This window comes from Octopus sinensis, linkage group LG18, assembly GCF_006345805.1.
Source record: "Octopus sinensis linkage group LG18, ASM634580v1, whole genome shotgun sequence".
Taxonomy (NCBI): Eukaryota; Metazoa; Mollusca; class Cephalopoda; order Octopoda; family Octopodidae; genus Octopus; species Octopus sinensis.
The window spans coordinates 36,477,545-36,488,146 of record NC_043014.1 but is presented as its reverse complement, the minus strand read 5'-3'; the positions used below and the strand labels follow the sequence as shown (position 1 = coordinate 36,488,146).

General features: G+C 42.2%; 1 long non-coding RNA gene across 1 annotated transcript; it reads right to left on the bottom strand.

Moving 5' to 3' along the window:
* Positions 1-466: 466 nt before the first annotated feature.
* LOC118766982 lies at positions 467-9,570 on the bottom strand. The gene is made up of 3 exons (XR_005002902.1): positions 9,550-9,570; positions 8,188-8,305; positions 467-538 (listed from the first exon to the last, which is right to left on the bottom strand). It is a non-coding gene; the product is annotated as an uncharacterized LOC118766982 (long non-coding RNA).
* Between the last annotated feature and the right edge of the window lie 1,032 nt (positions 9,571-10,602).

The following is a 10,602-nucleotide window of genomic DNA, read 5'->3' as shown; positions in this document are numbered from 1 at the left end:
TTATATGCGAAACTATCAATAATAAAGATTATAATTGCACAGGGATGATTTGAGAATCTATCAACATTAAAATTAACGTTTGGATTATGCTAAGCTGCATATAATCCTACATTCAAGCCAGCTACATCTATAAAGTTAGCTGATCTGTAATTTGATTCCATTTGGATTGATTGACCAAAATTTTCAAAAACTTTACACATTTTCCAATACCATTTTAGTTCCGCTACACTATACCTGTCAACGTAAAACAATGTCATTTCTCTTTATACTTCCCCTATCCTAGGGAAAATAGTTACTAGTTGCAAAACGATAGAGATTGTGTACTTATATACGAAAAATTGTTGTATTATATCTTTCTAGATTTATGTGTATCAGAGCATATGTACCCATATACACACAAACACACATTAAGGTATGTTTTCAATATCAGAAATCAACAAGCACTAACTGCAGAAAGCACACAATATATAGTATGGAGTCAAATATTTATTTCCGGAGAAAATGTGAGTTAATTTTCGCTTGGAAGTTTCGAAATAACCTGTAAAAAAGAAAGCATTGCCAATTTAGAAAGAAACTATACGTGTATGTAAGTATGTATGTATGTATGTATGTATGTATGTATGTATGTATGTATGTATGTATGCACGTATGCATGCTCGTATGTATGTATGTATGTATGTATGTATGTACCTATGTATATATGTATGTATGTATGTATGTATGTATGTATGTATGTATGTATGTATGTATGTATGTATGTATGTATGTTCGTATGTATGTATTTAACTTCAGCCAGAGCTTCACAACTGGTTTTGCTTGAATACGGATCCATAATTTAGAGGTTTTGTAAAAGTGATGATCGAATAAGTACCAAACTTAAAAATAGGTAGTGAGGTCTCTTTGTTCGACAGTTTGTATGTATGTATGTATGTATGTATGTATGTATGTATGTATGTATGTATGTATGTATGTATGTGCATGCATGCTCGTATATGTATGTATGTATGTATGTATGTATGTATGTATGTATGTATGTATGTATGTGTCAGGTCACCTTCGAGTGCTACTGGTAGCATGTAACCCAGTACAATTTGTTGCATGGTCGGGTCGTCGGCGACTAAATCGGCAACCCCACTAAGCTTGCTTGGTGAGGAGGGTGTTTATTGGACACCCTGCGGAATGAAAAACAAAACCAGTCAAAGGGCGGAGGACCTCTTGAGAGTCAACGGCCATCCAATAAATGTTAGCACGTGTACGTAGAAATTCCGGGGTGGTGTTCGGCGTGCTGAAAGACCACTGGGACTGAGGCGCCCCTCAGCTTTTGTTAAAGCACGTCTAGGAGAAGGTCACTCTGATATAAAACCATATATTCAGGGAATGGTATTGAACATTTTGGGGATCTTTGGTTTGTGCTAGAGATCACGCCGCTCCCACATCCCTGAGCCTGCGACTCATATTGGCACCAGACATCTTGCTCCGGCTTGTCTCTGGATAATGTCAATAGAGTTGAGAGGGTCTATGAGGTGTTGTGAAAGCCTTATTGGACCTAAAACTCTGCACAGGCACTGCCGACTTTTTCTTTATATATACATATCTTATTTTTAGTATATATTTTCTTCATTTTTAGTAATTTTTTTTTCGGAAGTCTTGCGGCGATGGGAAGGTGGTGAAGCATGCAGACCTGACGGGTTGGAAGCATGTTGTCAGCGACCTGCACGTTGGCGGCCCATGCTAGATATAAAGTCGTCTCCTTGTCGCCCAAGACAGCGGTAGGATTCGGTTGCTGCATGGGTGTCTGAGCAGCTCCATTTGGAGAGGGCACTGCTCACCTGGAGACCGGGGAGGTTCTAGAAAAGGTGAACCAAAAATTGCCTGTCTTTCCATATCTGGTCAGTTTAGCGCGACTGACGGATGTCTACCCTGCGCTCGAAAAACGAAGAGTCTTTTATCTATAAAATCTGGACGGAACTTAAACATTTCATGTTGGAATGTGCGTACTCTGTTGGACAACAAGAGTGATTGCAGGCCTGAAAGACGCACTGCACTTGTTGCTCGTGAGCTGAACCGTTATAAAATTGATATAGCTGCACTCTCAGAGACTCGTATAGAAGGTGATGGTCAGCTTGAGGAAGTAGGAGGCGGATACACCTTTTTTTTGGAAAGGAAGGCAGAAGGAGGAGTGCAGAGAGGCTGGTGTTGGATTTACAGTCCGATCTGATATCCTGAAGAAGTTGGAAGAGCTCCCTGTTCCTATAAATGAACGTATAATGACCCTACGGTTGCACTTGAAAGGTAAGCGGTTTGCTACTCTAATAAGTGCTTATGCACCTACTTTGACTAGCTGTGATGAAGATAAAATAATCTTTTATACCCAGCTGAGAGCCATGCTTAGAAAAATCCCCAATTCTGATGAAGTCATTCTACTGGGGGATTTTAATGCCAGAGTAGGAACAGACTGGCAAACATGGAACTCTCTAGGACGTTTTGGAGTAGGGAAAATGAATAGCAATGGTCTCATGCTACTGCAGATTTGCGAAGAACACGGACTTTACATTGCAAGTACTCATTTTGTGCACAAAGGTGATCACACAAAAACATGGATGCATCCAAGGTCCAAAGTTTGGCAGTTGCTGGATTACGTTATCATCCGCAAACGCGATATTTATGACATTTGTAAAGTCAAGTCCTTGCATGGATCAGAATGCTGGACAGACCAGTCTGGTGCGAGCAAAGTTCCGAATGGTGATTCTGGCGATAGAGAGAAGAGGACCAGTCAGCATTCTTCGCCGTCTAAATGTCCACAAGGTATATGACGTTGTGGTTAGGAAAGAGCTTCAGACTCGCTTGTCCAGCATTGAAACTGCTGCAGCATGGGAAGATTTTCGAGACCAGGTTGTTCAATGTGCAGCCGAAGCACTAGGGTATGTTACTGCCAGACACAGAGACTGGTTTGATGAGAATGATGCTGAAATTCAACGACTCTTAGTAGTGAAGCGCCATGCCCACAGTGTGTTGCTGCACAGAGAACTGTCTACTGTGCAGCGGAGTCTAGCACTTGCCCACTATAACTGTAAAATCACTACTGCAGCGATCTCTCAGGAAGATCCAGAACACTTGGTGGGAGGATCTTGCTCGTGATCTTCATGCTGCTGCTGATGCAAATGACTGTAAGAAGCTTTACCATCTTATGAAGCGAGCTTATGGACCTAAGAGCTCCACATCAGCTCCTTTGCTTTCCAAGGAGTCTTCCACTCTGTTTACTAAATCAATAGTAATCACAGGTCGCTGGATCGAACACTTCTCTAAACTCCTAATTCATGAGTCAGTTGTGGATGAAACAGTGATTGATACTATGAAACAGAGACCTATCATTGACTCCTTAGACTCCTCGTCATCAATACATGAAGTAATGACATCAATAAGTAAATTGAATCTTGGTAGGGCACCTGGAAAGGATGGAATTTGTGCTGAGGCCTTGCGATTTGGTGGTAATTGCATCACACAGTCCCTTCATGAACTTATTAGTGCAGTCTGGAGGGATGGTGCAATCCCTAAGGACTGGAAGGATGCAATTATTCTTCCTCTATATAAAGGAAAGGAGCCAGAACAGTGTGTGGTAACAACAGAGGTATTGCTCTACTATCAGCTGCTGGCAAGGTTCTGGCAAATATTCTTCTTACCCGTCTGAATGGGTTTCTCGTAAATGATGTCCTATCTGAATCTCAATGTGGCTTCCGATCTGGTAGAGGGACAATGGATATGATTTTCACAGCAAGACAGATGCAGTAAAAGTGCTATGAGCAGAATATGGATCTTGTCCAGGTATTCATTGATTTGACTAAGGCCTTTGATACTGTAAATAGGGCCTTACTGTGGAAAATACTTGGCAAACTTGGATGTCCGGATCACTTTGTATCTATAATTAAATCATTTCATGATGGGATGGAGGCTTGGGTCAATGTTGGTGGTGCCATGGCGGGACCCATTCCTGTAGAGAATGGTGTCAAGCAGGGTGACATCCTTGCCCCAACTCTCTTTTCTTTGTACTTTGCTGCTGTTTTTACTCATGCTTTTGCTAAGGTTAACTCTCTGGGAATATATGTTAGATATCGATCTTCTGGCCGCCTCTTTAATCTTCGCCGATTTGCTGCCAATTCAAAGGTGTCCCAGTCTATTATTCGTGACCTCCTTTATGCAGATGACTGTGACTTAGTCACTCATACAGTGGATGACATGCAAATACTCATGAATTGCATTTCTGCTTCTTGCAGGGCATTTGGACTCAGCATTGGCCTGGACAAGACTGTTGTAATGTTCCAGCCTGCACCAGGGAGTCCATATATAGAACCAGCTATCTTGGTTGAAGGAACAACTCTGAAGGTAGTAGGCAAGTTTGTCTACCTGGGCAGCACACTCAGCCGTTCTTGCTCCCTGGATGAGGATATATCTTTCAGGTTGCAGAGAGCAACTAATTCCTTCCGGTCTCTTCAGTCTCGTGTCTGATCCCAACATGGCATCGCAAGGAGAACAAAAGTTGCTGTGTACCGTGCTTGTGTACTGACATCGCTTCTCTACTCATGTGAGACATGGACTCTGTACAAGCGTCAGGTAAGGATACTTGAACGTTTTCATCAGAGATGTCTCAGACACATTCTCAATGTTGGCTGGACCTCAAAAATTCTGGACACACAGATCTTGAGGACAGCTGATATCTTGAGTATTGAGGCGATGGTAAACAAGCACCGGTTGAGTTGGACTGGACACCTTATTAGAATGGAGGATAGAAGGGTTCCTAAGCAGATGCTCTATGGAGAACTTGTGAATGGAATGAGACTCCGGCAGAAACCAAGGCTGCGATTTAAGGACTGTGTCAAGTCCTCGTTAAAGGCCTTTGATATGCAGGACACTGACTGGGAGAACAATGCCTGTCATCGCCACAGATGGAGGAAACAGGTTAAGGAGGGGATCGACACTTTCGACAGAGCACGTATCCAGCATGAAGAACTTAAGCAAGCTGCGCGATAGCGCACGGCTCGTATAGTGAATGGGGAAAGCTTGGTCTGCAATGTTTGCAGTCGTGTATGCTTGTCAAGAGCAGGGCTCATTAGCCACCAACGGAGCCGCAAATGCAAAATATAAGTTAGTCCTAGAGCGCACAATGTTCCTGAAGGTCGGCAATGGTCTTGCTCGGTCACAAGTGAACGGCCATCATGTATGTTAGTTAGTTAGTTAGTTAATGTTTTGGCTCAAATGCAAAAAGCAAGGCCATGTAGGGGGACATGGAGTTAAGTACAGGGTGGTGTTCATGTAAAGAGTTCAGGCCACTTGAGGTCAAGGGAGACTTTGAACAAAGCGGTCGTCGGCATCTTCATCATCTCGTCTGGCAGCTTGTTCCACGGATCCGCAACCCGGACGGAGAAAGCTCCTCTCCTTCGATTGAGATGAAATCGTCGCAGGTAGAGCTTTTCGCAATGACCCCGCAGTCGACGCTCTGGAGCAGGAGTGAAGAACAGCTCTTTCGAGAGGTTACACTTTCCGCATATGAAGTTGTGAGCGAGAATGAGATCACCACGGCGGCGGCGTTTTTCTAGAGAATAAAGGTCGAGCGTCTTCAGTCTTTCTTCATAAGAGAAATTCTTGAGACCATGAACCATGCGGATAGCCAGCTTCTGGACTCTTTCGTGATGCTGTATGTCTTTGAGGAGATAAGGAGAAGAGGCTTGAATCCCGTACTCCAATATGGGTCTCACCAGCGTGACATAGAGCGGTAGGAATATGGCTGCTGTGAGCTTTCCGAATGACCGTCGAATCAAGAACAGAGTTCCGCGTGCTTTGTTGGCAGCATGGACGCACTGGGCCGAAGGCGAAAAGGAGGAATCCACCAAGATACCCAGGTCCTTTACCTGATCGGTCCTCTCCAGCAGCAGACGACCCGGCTCGAAATCAAGTTGAGTTGCAGGAGGAGAGCCAACAGGCAGATGACAGCACTTTGACACGTTCAGACACAGGTCTCATTCGTTAGACCACCTCCAAATTTGGTGGAGGCATCGACGAAGATCCTCTATATCACCGCGAGGAGCGAGCAGTTTGACATCGTCGGCAAATAGAAGGGTGTGTTGCATGAGGTCGTCGGGCAAGTCATTTATGAAGACTAAGAACAATAAGGGCCCAAGCACTGAACCTTGAGGCACGCCACTGCTCGCCCTGGAGACCGCGAACCATTAACTTGGACTTGGAAGGAGCGATCTGAGAGGAAGGCACCAACCCATCGTACAATATCCGGATGGAAACTATATGCTTGAAGCTTGACAAGTAATAGGCGGTGGTTTACCGAGTCAAAAGCTTTGGCAAAGTTCAATAAAACGATGTCAACAGCATCACTATCATCGAGGATGCGCGTCACCAATTCTTCCATTACCAGTAAGTTGGTCAAGCATGATCTCTTCGGCACGAAGCCGTGTTGGGAATCAGAGATAGAGGCTGTGTTTTGGAGGTGGAGCATCATACTTTTTCTTAAGGATGGTTTCGAACATCTTGCTGATTATTGATGTAAGGGAAACCGGTCGGTAGTTAAGCGGGTCTTCGCAGCTCCCTTTCTTGAAAATTGGGCAGATTATCGCTGTTCTCCAGTCCGCAGGTATAACACCCTTCGCCAATGACATATTGAATAGACGTGTTGAGGGCTCGCAGATGACCGGAGCCAACACTTTGATAACCCGTGGGTGTATGCCGTCAGGGCCGTGACCCTTGTTGACATCGAGGCCTTGAATAACACGTTTGACCTCGTCCCGCGTGATGACCAATCGAGGCATTGGAGGTACCGATCTATCAAATGGAGAGGTTCACGACATCATCTTGTTTGAAAACAGTTGAAAAAGCCTCGGCAAATAATTGACTTTGTTGATAAGGGTCCTCAATCGATACGCCTGTTGAGTCTACCAACGTTGCAATTTTGTTGTTCAAGCGGGAATTCCGTTGGACATGGGCAAAGAATGTTTTTGGATTGCTACTGGCGTTTACCGCGATTTTGTAATCATAACTGAAGCGTTCTTCCTTTTGCACGTATGTATGTACCTATGTATGTAAGTATGTATGTACGTATGTATGTACGTATGTATGTATGTATGTATGTATGTATGTATGTATGTATGTATGTATGTATGTATGTATTTAACTTCAGCCAGCGCTTCACGACTGGTGTTGCTTGAATACGGATCCATAATTTAGAGGTTTAGTAAAAGTGATGATCGAATAAGTACCAAACTTAAAAATAGGTAGTGAGGCCTCTTTGTTCGACAGTTTAAGCTGGTAGCCAAGCGTGGTCGCAGTCTAGTGACTGAAACAAGTTAAGAAGATCATCTACGCCCGTGAAAACCTGGTATGTTCAGTAATCGAATGCTTTTGCTCGATGAATGTTTATCTGAATATTAAAGAAGAATGAGCATAACGATGAGTTTAGAATAAAACCAATGCAGTAAGCTGTTATGATGTGGTGTTTTCCATATTTATAATGTGTGGTGCCTCTTGTGACTGTAGCTGTTGTATCTACTATAGTGGACATTTTTCTGGTATCGGATACAGTTTATCTCTTCTATACCGGAGTAGTAATACATCGCTTCGTCTATCGTGCTATTGCTGATAGCTCTGCAAGACAGCGACTTTGAACCGCCTACCATCACTGTTGACTCGAACTTGACTATAACCCTTAACTGACACTTAACTCCAACAGAGAACACGTGCAACTATTCTACAACGACTGATAGACGACTACCCGTACTGGTTGACGTTGTCGCACTTTATAGTGGCTGAATCATACCATTTGTCCCGTGGGAGGGGTGTACCATTTCCACTGCGACATAATCGCAAACTTAATCAATAATATTATATAGAAGAACGGCGGCGAGCTGGCAGAAACGTTAGCTCGCCGGGCGAAATGCGTAGCCGTATTTCGTCTGCCGTTACGTTCTGAGTTCAAATTCCGCCGATGTCGACTTTGCCTTTCATCCTTTCGGGGTCGATAAATTAAGTACCAGTTACGCACTGGGGTCGATGTAATCAACTTAATCTGTCCTTGTTTGCCCCCTCTGTGTTTACATACATACATACCCCTCTGTGGGTAGTAAAGAAATATATTATATAGAAGAATAACAAAATCAAAGGAACGAAAATGAAAAATACAATACTAACCACTTTTTGATTCTGCTGGGGCTTGTTTTCCGAAATCCTTAATGAAAATGGCCAATAACAAGCAGTGTTGCTGCAAATTTCAAAATCTTAGTAATAATATTTGCATCAGATAATTTATCTGTAATAGAAAGTAAAAAAAAGCACATTTCATTTTAATTTTGGTACAAGACCAAAAACTTTGGTGAAGGTGGACATCGATTACATCAACTCCAGTATTCAATTGGTGCCTATTTCATTGACTCTGAAAGAATGAAAAGTAAAGTCAACTTCGGTGGCATTTTAACTCAGAAAGCCGGACAAAATGCCGCCAAGGGTAACCAAGTAACCTCACAGTAACCAAGTAATCCTGAGTCACCCTGTTACCAGGAATACTGTTGTGTTTCTCTCACCTCCGTACTGCTGTAACTACATGGGCACGCTTAGGTTACGACAATTCACTCGAGCCATTCTTGCTATATTCATCCACAGTGTAAGTTTTACTGGGAGAAAGGACCTTGCTCTCCACGCTCACTTTCCTTTTAAACATGAAAAGTCAATGAAGGTTTGGTCTCTTTCTCATTAATCGCATCATCTTTCACCAAAAGCACCTAATGGAGGAAATCTGCCTACCCTTCAAGATAAAAGGAATGCAAGGAAGCAATCTTCACTTTGGATTCGACCTATAACCAGATCCGTCCGAGAAGTGATTGCAGCTGGTAGACGTAACTCCAGAATTCAACGATGCTCAAGCACTATACTAATACGTGTAGAAAATCTTCATCATGCAATGTGCATCAAGGGCAAGAGCAGCTGAGGGGAATATCATGCCGGTACACTTTATTACGAATCGGCAATGTTATTCTGTAGCACTGCCAGGCAAGGGATTTTTGTAAATTATCAATGGAACCCGGCGCAAAACTTCTTCGAAAACGACTGGGCAGTTGGCCTTCCTTGACACTCAGAGATTCCTAGAGGATGTTGTCACTTTTACTCACCACCAATTGTGAGTAGATGATCTCGGTGCAACGTCCACTAAGACCAATACCCTGCTGACAGAGGTGTGAGCGCCTGATGTCACACTAGGTGTCAGGTACCCTGCATAGGTCTATGCTTGACCCAAGAATGTCGTGTATATATTTGTGTGTGCGCGGTATCTGTGTGTATGTATGTGTGTGTGAGTGTGTGTAGCGTGTGCATGTATGTATGTATAGATGTGTACATTAGTGTTTGTTCCCCACCATCACTGGAAAACCAGTGTTGGTTTGTTTACGTGCCCACAACGTATCAGTTCGGGAATAAGTATGACAAAGACTATTAGAAAATAGCCCAGCATGGCCACCATCCAGTAACTGAAAGAAGCAAAAGTTAGAAGATTAAAGATACCTGCATTGTCTCTGATTGCTTTCTGCTCAGTACCTAGAAATAAAAATTTTAAAATTATAAACAAAATAATATATAGAAACATAATATTTAAGTTTTTATCTTAGTTTTCAATGCAGTTTTGTTTTCCAAATTGGAAATGAAATCAAAATGTTTATCATTCAAAATGTGACCGCGTGTGTACCGTTAGCGATTTTTTCCCTCCGTCTTCCCTTCTCTGGATCTTTCCTTCTATGTTTCTGACGAAGAGCTCCGCTCGAAATGTTGAACCCTCCTTCTTCCATTCCTTCCTGAGCGTCCAATAATGATATATTTGTTCCAAGTCCTCGCGTTGTTGTGTTTTCTCTTTGGGTTTTCATGTTTGAATTAACTATATATATATATATTTAACCAGAGCTACAATCGAAAAGTATGATCAATCTTTTCTCCTTTTGTTTAATATAAATCTTTTATACCGGTATTGAAATTTTTTCTTTATACTATGTGTTCTTGTTTATTTCTATGTTGACTTGCCACGCTCTATATTTTTCTACTGCAAGCTCCTCATCTCTGAAATATGAAATTGTATTGTATTGTATGTCATTCAGACAAACTGAAGCATTCTCGTGAAGTATTCTCTTTATGACAAATTGCTGGAACCAGTCGAAATATGTTGCTTATCTTAAGATCATTCCTGATAACTTTGACCTATGATCGAAGATTTTTCCCTCCGTAACCACCCTGTCTTTTACTTTAGACATGGTTTGAATTATATTAACGAAAGTTATTCATACTTTTTAAACGAAAAGATATAATTAGAGAGATTATGTTAGTGTTTTTGATTTTTATTTTTATAGCTAAGTCTTCATAGTCGAATGAAACTTTCTTTTACTAGTACGATAGAATAGGCATCAGGGAGATTTAGCTGCTATTTAACGCATAGAAATTCCTTCAGGATGCAGACATGTAGTTCTCTTTTCTCTTGCTGTCTAAACTCAGCTGTATTCTGCTCCAACGAAGATGTCTTTAATTTGTTTCGTTTGTTCTATGTCTCCTTGTGGGGACATAGAACAAACG